Source organism: Lissotriton helveticus, chromosome 3_1, assembly GCF_964261635.1.
Source record: "Lissotriton helveticus chromosome 3_1, aLisHel1.1, whole genome shotgun sequence".
NCBI lineage: Eukaryota > Metazoa > Chordata > Amphibia > Caudata > Salamandridae > Lissotriton > Lissotriton helveticus.
The window spans coordinates 1,726,460,093-1,726,474,737 of NC_136061.1; positions in this window are offsets into that span (position 1 = coordinate 1,726,460,093).

A 14,645-nucleotide genomic window follows, 5' to 3' on the forward strand; every position below is an offset into this window, starting at 1 on the left:
CATCTGCCATCTGCCCTTGGTTTTCTTTGCAGTAACTGCTCTGCCTTTTATGTATGGAAATAAAGACTCCCAGCCGTTTAAAACTACTTGCTCAGTTTCATAGTAGTTGAGTGGATAGTAAGTGTATATTGTTTTTATGCATGTCAAGTGAAAAGATTTATCCTACCACCCTAGGTCTTACAGAAACTAGCGCAAACTAACAAACTAGAGCTTTTAAATTAGTGAGCAGCCGGTCCTAAGTGAGTGAGTATGTTATCCGGCTGTTTTTTTCTTCTTTGTATTGCATGCCAGAATTCCACAAGTTCAGAATAAAAAAAAACTAAACACAGTGGATGGAAAGAAGAAAGATAGGGAGGCAGAGAGTAAGAGAAGTAATGTGGAGTGTGAAATGAAACAGCTGTAATGCTATGATTACTTACCGGTAATCCCCATTACTCTTAGTCCTACTCGTCCTCGACCCAGTCATCACTAATGAGGTATTCCACTTGAAGGAACACAAAACAGGAAATGCTTTTAGGCTGCACCCCCCCTCCTGCCAGGGGCTATAAGTACATAGCCAACATAAAGCACTTCCAGACATACCAAGCATCAAAGGCCTGAACATAAGTATGACTGGGTCGAGGACGAGTAGGACTAACAGTAATGTGGATTACCGGTACGTAATCATAGCATTACCTCTACGTCCCTCGTCCTCGACCAAGTCATCACTAATGAGGCATACCAAAGCAACCACACAAGCAGGCCTTTGGCAAACCACACAGAGAACATAGACCGAACACAAAAGTGCAGTGCAGCAAGTGAAAAAACTTTATTAACACACAGAATCGGGGGGGGGACAACCCCCACAGCACTCAACACACCACAACCAAAATTGGTCCGGTCCGATGGAGCACAATTCAGATGATAGTGCTTCACAAAAGTAGAATCGGAAGCCCAAGTCCCAGCCCGGCAGATCTCATCAAGGGAAACCCAATGAAAAGCAGCCCAGGAAGCAGAAACACCCCTAGCGGAACGGGCCTGAACCCCAGAAGGGCAAGGCAAACCAGAGCCCCGATACCCCATAGAAATAACACCCTTGATCCAGAAACCCAGAGTCAGACGGGAGGCAGCCTTACCATGACCAGCCAGACCAAAGGTCACAAAGAGAGAGTCGGAAGAACAAAACCCTGCAGAGCGGGCAACCTAAATAGACAATGCACGTTTCACATCCAGAGAGTGAAGCAACAGTTCAGCAGGCGAGGAAGGAGAAGGACAGAAAGAAGGAAGAACCAACTCCTGAGAGGAATGAAACCTAGAACGAATCTTCGGAACAAACCCAGGATCCAAAGAAAGGACCACTGCGTCATCCAAGAAACTTAAAAAGGGAGGAGAACAATCCAAGGCAGTGAGCTTGCCCAACCTCCGAGCAGAAGTAACGGCAACCAGAAAAGCCACCTTAAAAGAGAGGACCTTAAGGTCAACCGACTCCAAGGGCTTAAATGGAGAGGACTGCAGAGCACCCAAGATCCAAAGAAAGATCCCAAGGAGGAACCGGAGAACAAGGTGAAGTAGAGGAGAGAAACTCTGGAACAATCGAGAAATCAACAACCCATCCGAAGACGGAAGTGAAGCCGGATCCTGGAAAGCCCGAACAGCAGCACACTGCCCCTTCAGAGTAGACAAGGCATAGTTCTTCCAAAACCCATCCAGAAAAAACTGAAGGATAGAAGCGATAGGGCAAGACACAGGAGACAGACCAAGCCCGAACACCAGGAGGAGAAAGAATCCCAATGCTTAGTGTAGGAGAACAAAGTGGACTTCCGACGAGAGCCCTGCATCACAGTGATGAGGTGGTCAGGCAAACCCCGGGCCCCAAGAGAGACCTCCGTTCAACCTCCAGACCGCCAGGGTGAGAGGGACCAGGAGGGAGGGAGAGGGTGACCTCAGGAGAGAAGGGTAGCGGGCAGAATCCAAGAAGGACCCACCGCCAGTTTAAACAATAACGGGAACGAGGACCTCTGAGGCCAGTGAGTCATGACAGCCCCCACCCAGGCACCCACCCGCTGCACCTTCAGCAAGAAGGCCAGAATCAGGGGAAAGGGGAGGGAGGCATACAGCAACCAAGGGGATCACCGGAGAGACAACCCCTCCACCCCCCAAGCACCCAATTCTGGAGCCTGGGAACAAAAGAGGGGAAGCTGCGCATTGGTCCTGGAGGCAAACAAGTCCAGCTTGAGAGTCCCGAACCTTCAACAGAGTATCCGGAAAATCCTGGGGAAGAGACACAGGGTCAGAGAAGACAGAAACCTGCGACTCAAGGCATCTGCCACCACATTGTCCACACCCCTGATATGCTGAACAGAGATGGCCAGAAGATGACACTTCGCCCAACCTGCAATTTCACTGGCCACCAGATTCAAAGAAGGACTGCTAGTACTGCCCTGGTAGTTGATGTAAGCCACAGTAACTGAGTTGTCGGACCGCACCAGGACATTGCACCCCAGCAGACGATCCTGGAAGAAATGAAGAGCACGGTCCACCACAGAGAGTTCGCTCCAATTGGAGGACCGGCGGGACTCTGACCGGAGCCAACGAGCCTGAACCGGCAACTGACCCAGAGTCGCCCAGCAACCGGATGCACTGGCATCCGTCGTCAACACCAATGGAGGCAGCAGGCGAATCCACACCCCCTTGGAAAGATTGGAGGAATCCAGCCATCACTGGAGAGCGGACGCAACCTCCAGAGAGACTGGCACAGAGGCAGCATAGTCCCGAACCAGAAAAGGCACCCAACGTTGAAGATGCCACAGCAGAGGCCGAAGATGAACCCTGGCCCAGGGCACCGTGAAGACAGTTGCAGCCATATGACCTTGAACCTCGAGCCACTGAAGGAGGGGAGCCGCAGCCTGGGACAACAACCTCCGCAACAGGAACTGAAGGCCCAGGACTGTATCAAAGACGGCCCGATAAAAGACTTCCGAGTGGCAGGAACCAGATGGCATTTCGGAAAGTTTACTAGATACCCATGATGCTCTAGAGTACGAATGGTCAAGGACAGGTGCTGAGACAGGACCGCAGAGAAAGGAGCCTGGGGCAGCCAATCGTCCAAGTAGGGAAACACCGACACACGCAAGAGGTGAAGATGGGCCACCAAGGGAGCCACCACCTTGGTGAACACGCGGGGAGCCGACCGGAGACCAAATGGAAGGACACAGAACTGCCAATGATGACCCTCCAGGCAGAAGCTCAGGAACCTATGATCCTCCAGAGCCACAGGCACATGAAGATAAGCATCCTGGAGATCCAGCATAGCCAACACCCAGCCGGCCTGAATCAAAGGGATCATCCATTGCAAGGTCTCCATCTTGAATGGGATCTTCCTGACAAACAAGTTCAGACTCGGAGATTGATGACAATCCGAAACCCTCCAGTGACTTTCAGAACAAGAAAGATAACCGAATATGTCCCCAGACCCCACTCCAACCGGGGAACTGGCACAATCGCCTTCTTCAAGAGCAAAGTGCGAACACCGTCCATCAACGACCGACGCTGAGACTGGTTCAAGGGCGTTGGAGTCCACACCACTCCAGAGGGAGGAGTAAGGGACAGAAATTCGATCCGATACCCCCGGACCAGGACATCCAGCACCCACTGATCGTAGGTCGTCAGACGCCAAGCAGGAAAGAACAAACACAGCCTCCCACCAACCTCTGGTGGAACACTAGCGTGACCAACCTCGGGGCGGCATAGTCAGGAACTCTGTGGACACTGACCAGCATCACGGGGAAGCTTCTTCTGGAACTTCCGGGGGAAACCCCTACCAGCACCCTTCGGGCCCTTATAAGAGGACTGCTGAAACCGGGAAGGCTGACGAAAGGTCTTGGCATGAGAGAAAGAAAAATCCTTACGAGAAGGCTGGTGACGGAAGTAAAAGGAATATTTTCTCTCCTTGAACACTTTATGAAGGTTGTCCTCAAGAGCATCCCCAAAAAGACGAGGGCCAGTAAAGGACAACCTCAAAGCCATGGACCTCTGCGGGCCGTCTGTATTCCAACCCTTCAGAAACAAGTTCCGACGAGCAGCAATAGAGGAACCACAGGACAAGGCAGTAGCACGCACAGAACCAAAGGCAATGTCCGAGAAAAATTCGGCCTGACGTTCCATGGACTCAAGCAAATCCGGACAACTGCCCCCCTCCTGCATCGTGGAGCAAAAAGTCTTAAAGTCTGTCAACAGTGATTGAGCGACATAAGCCCCATAGACCCTAGAACGGATAGCAAGGTGAGAGCCAGCATAAGATTTCCTCAATGCAGAGTCAATTGTCTAATCCACATCATTACGCAAAAATATTATCATTTATCATAGAAGGACGACCTACCAAACTGGTGACAATGGAATCCACATGCACCGACTCAGGAAACAACTCCTCCCATGTCCTGTAAACGATACAGTTTGGACAAAAAGCGTAGCAGCATGATGTGATCCGGATCCTTCCATTCTTTCAATAGGACATCCATCACAAAAGGATGGATAGGAAGAGAACTAGTTACTGGAAAAACTCACCCAACAACAGGACTTCTGGAAACCAGTGGAGCCCAGCTGAACCGGTAACCAAGAACCCGAAGGAGTCTAGGAAGCCCAGCAGCCCACTTAAGCAGCTCCCACGAAGGTCCATGAGCACCCCCAGAGCCCGGCAAAGGAGGAAACCACAGGACAACACGAAGAAGGTAAGTGCCCAGCACCTACCCCAGCGTCCCCCGTCAGGTCCACCGACAGGAAACAAAACAGGAAGTGCTTTCTGTTGACTATGTATTTATAGCCCCTGGCAGGATGGTGAGTGGAGCCTAAAAGCGTTGCCTGTTTTGTTTCCTGTCAAGTGTAATACTTAATTAGCGATGACTGGATCGAGGACGAGGGATGTAGAGGTAATTTAGGAATACTTGATGGAAGGATATAAGGAGGTAGAGGATTAGATTATGTAAATAAAACTATGTGAGGGTTTTCGGAGGAAGAAAGAACTTGGTGATGCTGTGGTGTGAAGTATGTGCTTGATACTTATGCAGTGCTTTTAGTAGGGAAGTGACTTAAATTATATTGTTTTACTTGAGCTGGTGTAGCATTGGTGTCGGAAGCTGAATATGTCCTGTGTGGATGCTTAGAGGTGTGGAGACAGGAGTGAAACAAACAGAAATAATATGCATAAAATAAGCAAGTGATGGTACTTGCTGTACCTGGACCCAGGGATGCTGCTTCCTAGATGCAATGTAATTGGTAGAGCTGTGGCCTACAAAAACGTACAGCACTCCCTCCCTGATAGAAGCAGATGGTGGTTTGTCTTTCGATACTCAACTGTCGTAGGTTTTTTTTTTGTTCTGAGAGGAAATGACAAAGTATTTAAATGACCAAATAAGACGAAAATGAGCCTGCAAGCAACAACTTTTTAGTTTTAAATTACCTTGATCCAAGCTTTTGTAATGTAATTTGGTGGTGATAAAACAGTAATATAAAATATGCTGCTGCTTTTAAACTATTAGTAGGGTTGGGAATTAAGCCATTTGTTTGCTACTTAAACAGCCCTTTAAAAGTATTGCTTCAAACTTGTAAGTAGCTCCGAAGATGAAGGAAGCACTTTATGTGAATAAGTTTCCTTTAGAAACTGCCCAATGAGTAAGGTAGAAATCCACCAGTTATATGTGTTTGTCATGTTTGATAGAAACGTTGCCTTTGCCTGAACAAACTTTATGTAATCTAATGTGAAAATGTCACCTGACTGTTTGTTTATGTAACTAAACTCAATTTCTAACAAACATTTGCAATTGGTCTCTTATTTGTGAAAGTTAGAGCTATTGACGTTGTAAATTGCAATGCTTATTAATGCTTATTTACCTTTGTAGCATTCGTGGCACGCCGTGCTTTAGCTTCACATGTTTAAATCTAAAGCGCGGCGTGACGCGAATGTTTCATAGTGCCAATATCGGCAACACTCCTTAGTTCTCATAAAGCAACATACATAAATAAACCACAAGACACCTTGTTAGTGGAGAAAATTGCTGCAGGTTTATTTGCATAACAAATATGCCAACATGGTGGGTTATGTTACTGGCGATCCAAGGGCAGACCAGCCCCTATGCCGCCTGCCCGCCTGATGAGCCAAATTAGACCGTGGCCGTCGCCAATCAGTGGTTACCAATTTTGGGAGGGGCTACCCCTCCCATCAGTGCACCGCGAGTCCACGCCCTTACTCACGCCCCCCAAAAGGTGGGCGGCGCGTTCCAGGCAACCCCTGGTTGCTCAGATCCACAACCGTCCATAGGACTAACGGGGTGTCGTCGTTCTTCCAGGGGACAACGCTAAGACATCCCTGGGTATCCTTGGTTTAGCACCCTTGTTGTGCTGCTGCATAGAGTACCCTTCTGTACCTTGCAGAGTCTCGATCACCCTGTAACTCCTCCAACGCTCTGGGGGTGGCCACCGCCATAACCAGGGCCCCCCACCAAGGTAGGCATCTTTACCTACCTCCTGCTGATTACCGGGCCTCTCCGAGGTCCAGTCAAAACAAGTCCAAGCCCATACAGGACCAGAGGCCAGCATGCCCCTTCTCTACAGGTGCCCCCATCCTTTCTAAACTCCCTGTGGACTTTAGATTGATAAAACCAAAACCCCTCTGTTCAGGGTTGGATGCATAACTTACACCAGAGGGAATTCAATTCTGGCAGCAGGACCCTTCTACTCTGGAAAGTCAAATCATTGCCTCAGACCCCAGTGGTGAGAGGGGAGACACCCCCCCCCTGCCCGGGCCGCTGCTTCTACTGAAGCTGTTCCAGTGCCTGCACAATTACACCACCCCTAGCAGGGTGGCTTACGGCTGGCTGTCCCCTTAAATGCCTTGGGAATCCTATCGGCCCACCTGTTAGCATGTCCTGCTGAGTCTGCAACTTGGAGGGGGACCCAGTATCCGTGGTACCCGCCTCGCCCAGCCCTTCAAGTATATGCACCCAGGAGGACCTAAAACCCATAGTTTGGTGTTGGTTCAATGTTAACATTGCCTGGCTGAAGAGCAATACCTTTGACAAGCCACTCCTGACAAGAAGTGATCAAGTGTTCTTTAATACTTTGTAGCCCATTTGTGCTTAACCCAGGGGTTTCCCCAATCTTATGGACCATAGCACACTCGTTGGATGACAACTTCTACAACCTGCATGGCTGCCAGCTAAGGCTATAGGGTGGGAGAATTTGCACATGTTATTGTTACTCAACTCAATGGTACTTGTTTCATCAACCTCAGAAGGATGAATTGCTAAGTGGACCTACCAGGATCTGAACCTGTGACCAACGGTTGAACCCAAGCCCCTTTCAGTTCTGCCGCTCCACGTGCCTGTGAACTTGTATCCCAGGGCAGACTTTAGGCACCATAATCCATACTTGGACATGCCGGAGCTATAAACACACCTCTAAAAGGCCTGCCAACCGGCTAACCACCAACATTGCAGTCCAAATTTTCACTGACAACTCCCAGGAAATTTCGCTTTACTGAAGCAACTGGTAACATGCCAACCATTTAATCAATTTAACCTTAACTATGACTGTATAATGTGCACTGGTGGTTGTCCATATTATTGTGCTCCATCCCCTCCATATAAGGACTAAACAGGCAAACTGCACCCTCTTGGGAATGGCACACTCACGCCCCAGCTGACAGAAAGTGCCTATTCATGTGTAGCCCATAACCTTACTTTTATCACTTACGGTATACCAAGATTATGTAGAAACTTAGCTGGCTCTAATGCTGAGTGCACGTTGCACCATCACAGGTATGTCTTTGCCTATTCAGTTTCTGACTGCAAAGTTTGATGACTTTGCCAGCCCCAATCCCAGGTGAAATAAAAGGAAGCTTTAATGCTACCAATGACCCGCAGCTGGTGCTAATGATGGTACAAATAGCACTGGTAAACTAGATGCAGCACTTACTAAAGTCCATGTCTAACCTACTCACAGTATGGCAGAGACAAGAGAGGCTGTAAATTTAAATCCCATTAAGATGATTGTTAGCTAAGCCCAACAGGGAGAGATCCTGAGGAAGGAGTTAGGGACCACCAGCACCATACCCCGCATGTGAATCAGTCCAGGATTACTTTGCCATGTACAATAGTGCCCCCACCATTCACCGGCATCTAACCTGTGCAGTGTCCTGTTCTGTGCAGTTCCCCGACGCTTCCACTGGGACCCTCTGCCTGATGTGTGTGACCTAGTTACATGGTCCCCCTGCATGGCGGCCTGCCAGTGAGATAATACATCACATACCCATAAGTACCACTACCTGCCTTCCCTAGAATCTTGCCTGGCATTCTTTCATGCCCAGATATACCAAGCGAAAATGGCTGTACTTGGTCAATTGACCCGAACACACATCAAACCCACCGCGACAAGATGTGGCCAGTTAACTTGCCCCAAACTCTGCGAAAATAATAAATAAGCAGGATCTGAAATAAATGAGGGGATCCCCGGTTGTACTTTAAAATTATGTACTGCCCAACCCGATGTGCCCCCTGGAAAGATACCCAGCACAACATTTCATCCTGGACCTACCTCCAACATGACATGTATTTGAGCGCGCTGTCACCTTAGGGGTCTGCTGGCTCTGACAGAGAAATGACACAATGGAGCATGCTAACCTGACCCCAAACTCAGCAGCACACACATGTGTGCGAGCTAACCAACATGTGTCCTGGAAGTACCTATGATTTGAGTACAAATTACTAATTTATAGTACCTGGTGTTTTTAATAACTAATAGCAGGTCTAACAACTTCATCAGGCATCCTCCGCTTACTTGAGGCGTGTTAGAATGAGGGGATCCAGTGAAATATGGACAATATCTCCCTTGGCATGCCATCCCTTTAGCCCACATTTACAGCTATGCACGTCGCTAAATAGTCTCCATCATTTGTTTAATGCTAATTAGTTTGAGTTCTGCTCTTGACAACATCCCTTCTACCCAACAGTGTTGGGAACCACTCATGTTTGTTTCTTGTACAAGTCATCCCTGTTAACCTGGCACTGTTAGACCAAATGAACCTTTTAACAAACTTCCTATACAAAAGTATATCATGTTGCGCAACATGGGACACAGTTACTTTATCCCTACGTATGTTCAGGTATGGAAATACTGCCAAAGGTATCCCCCTTAGTCCTTTTTAACTACTAAATAATACTCTATAGGGAACAAAATGTTACCCGTGTACCTCGCCATGGGCCTGAGTATGGGATGAGTCTATTGTCAGATATAGCTGAAGCATGCTCTGCACGGTTCCTACCTTAACAAAGTGCTGTTGCATTAAAATTCTCCTCTTATACAAAGCTAAGTACTAGGAGCAAATATTGATTTCCCAGGCATAAACATAGAACCCCCAAGTCTTCATTCCATAAGAGCGCCGTATTTGTGTCTCGGCTCGGGGAGGGGCAGCTTCATACCTTATGAACACCCTGCTGGCTGAAGTCGCGGCTAAACTTCATTCCAAGTGTCTGTGCTCGGGTCGGTCGAAAGAAAATGTAATTCCATTACTCCTGTTGTGCAAGAACCCACAACCATTGGCTCTCCATGGTTCAATACCTTCCTGCTAATAATGGCTTCCTTGAAGGATGTTGCAAATTCTTATGTTCTCCAATGAAGGGACTGCAAGAACTAATGAGTTCCTTGAAAGGTACAACCTAGTTCAACACTCAAAATTACAACTTTATCGCCGTGTAGCATGAGTAAGGGCAACTGTCAAAGTATCCAAATGCAACTAAGAATTCAAACCTTACCCTGAAAAGTAACATCACTGGCCCCAAAACGAGGCACAATGCCTGGGCCACTTAGCAGCCTCCCTCAAACTTTCATGCTGGTTATTTGCTCAAAAGACTGGCAGGTAAGAGCTCGTTCACCCATGTGACCCCTGCTTGACAACCTTGACTGGGGGTGGGCCTAAAGGACTACTTAGCATGCACCATTTTTCACCAATGCCTTAAAAAGACCTTTGTCGTGCGGCAGTCGCCTAATGATTCTGGCCCTGCACTAGAAGCTCTCACTTCGGCGTTGGATCAAAACAATTCACCAGGAATCTTACGCCATTCTTAACCGATCAGAGTGAGCCAGGGAAGTAGTACCTTCATAGGATTTTCAAATACGCTACCATCTGTGTTTCTACCCTCCCCAACAAGAGGTCTAAACAGGGTTGAGTCCTTGCCCACAACTTTTAATCTCCATGTGGCTGACATAGCCCCCAACCTTCCCCAACGCAAGTACCAGCGTGCGGTTGGTAAAATAACAACCCAGCCGCTAAGCCTGACACTTGACCCACCAGGTGCCCGGGCTCACGGCAGGAGGCCAATCCCGGCTGCACCACACACTGCTCCAGCCGTGTAGCCAAACCCCTGAAACATCACCTACATCCTAACACTTACAGCCTGAACGAAAACAGTTCGGATGTTAAGGAAGGCAGGTGAATTGTACCCACAACGGACAGTTAAGAGAAATTCCAGGAGATGGAAATGCCAGTTTATTACACCAGCATAATGTTGCTGTGCCTTGTAAACTAGCTCATATAGGGAAGAAGGTGCCATGGCAGGTGGTGCACAGCATGCCCCAACCTCAAGTATTTTGAAATTCAAAAATTCCATATGCACGATCAGTGCTCTTCAAACTACCCAGTAAGGACAAAAATGCTATAGTCACTGTCAATTGAACAGTAAGTCCAGCACCAAGCTCTTTCCCCGTACTGTGGTGGTTAAAATATTGCATATTCCGGGTCAACAGAGTTCTGGTTACATCTTACTTACCATCGACAGACCGCACAAGTAGTCTGCGGACGGAACCATTTTGGAGAACAAAGCCTAAGCTCCAGGACTGCTAAATAATCCTGCATGCCCACTAGTAATAATGAAAGTGTCACAGCGGTCGAAAAATCGTGACATTCATGCACTAAAATTAGGACCATGTCCCAGGCGCCAAGAGGGGTTTGGAAATACTCTCACAGATGTGTAAGGATTAGTTTAAGCATTCACGCAAACTACCTCCATGCTTTCCCCTGGGTATCGCATGCCTCTGGAGCGGAAAGTATGTGTTCCAATGTCGTTGACTAAACTTTACGCATGAGAGCACCTTATGCTGCATAATGTTGCCCCAGTTGGGCCACTGAACTTCGTCCTTGGTACGTCTGGCAAGGGAATGCTGCCAGAGATATTCCCACCTTAGTACTTTATTAACCCGGCAGTCACAGCGATTCTGGAGGGACCCGAACCCACAACATTTGATTGTCTCCACATCTCTAGAAGTCCAATGCGCTATCCATCGCTCCCTCACGACAGACAGGCCCACCTCCATTCAAATCAGAAGAAGAAAAGCCAAGAGCCCAGTTTGATTCTGATTCCCCTGCTCTTTTAGGTGCACACTAGAACACACCACACGTTATTAGACAAACATTGTGCCCGGGAACCTAGCTGTTCTTTGGCTGAATCTGGTAAAGGGCTGCCCGACCAACAGTTTGATCAGGATCAGACTCGCCCTCCAGAAGCCCCGGTTCTGAGCTCCTCTGTCCACCCCCAGAACACCAAAGGGAAAGTAATCCGGCCCACCGTATAGTGTTGAGTTTTGTCATCAGGTGTAAAAGCAGATACCAAGTGAGAACAAATGTTACTGAAATCTTACTGTTTCCAATCCGCAACTTTTAGACATTTTAAAACATTACGATAACAAACCAAGTTTCGTTAAACTACATGGCCTGCATGGGAATCGAACAGGAAACCCTGTTATTCCAAATGCCACACTCTAGCCACTTGAGTTATCTCGTCATGAGACAAATCACATACTCGGCTTAAATAGACATCAGCTTGTGAAAGTGTTATATCCTTGTACCTGGAAACATACATCATAAAACATTCTAAATTAAAATCTATGGAAACATGAAATTCAGACCACGCGCTGCGGATAAGCACTTTGCCAGGGCTGGTTTTCGTTCCCAGTCCGGCCCTGCCTTTAAAGTCCCCCACTAAAATAAAAGAAAGGTTTCGAAGTGCTCCTCAATCAGTTAATGATTTACTACCTTGCAGTTGCCCACTTGCGGCTTTGACCAGCAGGCACTGTAGCACTCTACATGGGCAGCAGCCCCCTCCACCCAGGCATCGGCGCCTCGTAATGGTAGACACGGGGTATCATGCCTTGCCCCGCTCCCTGGAATGGCGCTCCAAAGGCCAGGACTCACCCTGCTTCCATCCCCTGCTCCCCAAAACGGCAGTGCCGGCCGCAACTCCCGAAACTTGCAAAACTGTTACACGAGTCCCTAGGGTGGTATCTAAAACTGCTGAATCACCTTGATCACCCAAACCTAATAGAAAATGGACTGGAGACTCCAACCCTAATAGAACTCTGAACTGGGGACTCCGGGAGACACGGAAATACAGGGAAGCTTGAACAGTTAGAACACTGGCGCTAATATCCCAGCTGCGTGTCTGCAGAGCTTCCAGAGAGGTGCAGCCCACCCTCATGCCACACATGTATTGTCAACAGAAGGAGAGAGAGAAGAAGAGCTCAAACGCTCACCATGCCACGAGTGAGCGAGAAGACACCGCGTGGAGCAATTTCGCCCTCTTCGTGCCCCAGATCCTTCCCATAGGTTCCCTGGGACATGTCTGGACAGCCCCAGCTCCGGCATGGGCTGTGGTTTGGGAACTGATTGATGCTATGCCTCGGGCACAGACTCTGGCAGGTCACTTGGTAATCTCCGCAGTCTGGGGGCTCCGGAACGCAGGGGCCCCCTTCACTGGGGGGGGCCTTCTCTCCTCTCCCCTGGGTCTACCCGCGTCCGCTGTTTGTGTCCTATTATTACCCTTGTACTAAAAGAATGTATGCAAGCTTAGACCGGGAGTCTCCAGTCCAGAGTCGGAGCAGTGGCCCAGCAGCCAATTCCCCAGCCCCCGGTAACCTGGCATCGCGGGCGGAGGAGAGGGCCAAACGTGCCTGCTGCCTCTCCCCCACCTCGAGCGGAACGGCCTACTCCGGCCTGGGCCCCCAAGGTCCGGCCACCCGCAATCAGCCCAGCACCGTGGAAACCTTGGCGACCCATGCGAGACAGGGCCAACAACCGCCATCTGCTCCTGACCTCAGGAACCCCGGGGGGACGGGACGCATGGCATCCACTGCCACCCAACCGCAGGATGCACCGACCCCGGACAGAGACGGCGTGCCAACTAGTCATGGTGACACACGGCCCGGTAAGGGAGGAGGAGAGCTTGCCAGAGACCACGAGTTCACCTCACACTGCAACTCTGGAAACCTGGCGGGCAAGGGAGCCTGTGCAGCAACCTCCTTACCCGCCACTCGTCCACACCTCGGCTTTCATACCCGGGAGCCATCGGCAATTTACAGAACCTGTGGGTGTAGGTGGTAAGGCTGGACAGTGGGACCGCGGCCTGGCAATTCAAGGGGCAAGCGGGTCCACGTGGGTCCTCAGCTGACCCCTTCTCTCGGCGACCGGCCGGTGCTAAAAAGCAGGCGTGTAAATAATTGGCCTCGTTGTTGAGGCCTTCTTTGTTGAATCCCTGGTTAGCACAGAGGTTCTCCCATTGTACGATGACTCGGCAGGCGGATAAGGAGGTTTCGATATGAAAAGCCTGTAAATGTGGTGCCGTGGGGGGAGAAACGGGCAAGACGGGCAACCCCGCATTGGGCCTACGGCCCCGCCTGCTGCCCCTTCCAGCATAACCTCTAAGCCCATACGGGTGCCGATGCCGGGCCAAAATATTGCTGCCGGTGGACCGAGCATCACTTGGGAGTGGGCAGAAAGGCAAACACACCCTCATAATCTATCTTATATTGTGGTGTATGCACCGACGGCCCTATCGGTCAACATGACCCCAGAAACCCCGTGGTTCGGGCCAAGGCCGCGCCAACATGCGGCTGAGCCGCATGCACGGCCCCCCCTGGCCTGCGCCTACCCACTCCCTCATCACAACCACGGGCACCACTCTGCGTGCATCCTCATGTCGGGCATGAGGGAATGGCACATTACTCATGGCCTGCGTGGGACAAGTTAGTTCTTGCAGTCCCTTCATTGGAGAACATAAGAATTTGCAACATCCTTCAAGGAAGCCATTATTAGCAGGAAGGTATTGAACCATGGAGAGCCAATGGTTGTGGGTTCTTGCACAACAGGAGTAATGGAATTACATTTTCTTTCGACCGACCCGAGCACAGACAAGGGGGTGGTGCATTAACCTCGCTTCCAACCCTGGGAGCAGGATGAAAGGGCACTGGAGGCGGGGGAGGCACAGCACCCGTTATGCTCTAGCCCCTGTTCCAACATCCCGCCACCCAAAAGCAGGAGTCAGGCACTCGTTCGCCCCGGCGCACCCCGGGCCGGCACGAAGCCGAATCATGCCCAGGGCCGCCCAACATGTCCGAGTGGCCCCAGGCCAAGCTAATGGCCTATGCGGACAAAACCTTGGTGATGGCCGAGTAAGGCCTTCAGCCTGGGGACTGACCCAATAATGGGGATGGAGAGAGGGGTCAACTCACTGCGCACACTGCTCCTGGCGATCTCGGCACATGTCTCAACAGCGAGACAGGCAGTGGTCAAGAGGCTGCACAGTGGGCGGGAGAAGGCATTTATACTCTTACCCCTCCACTCCCCC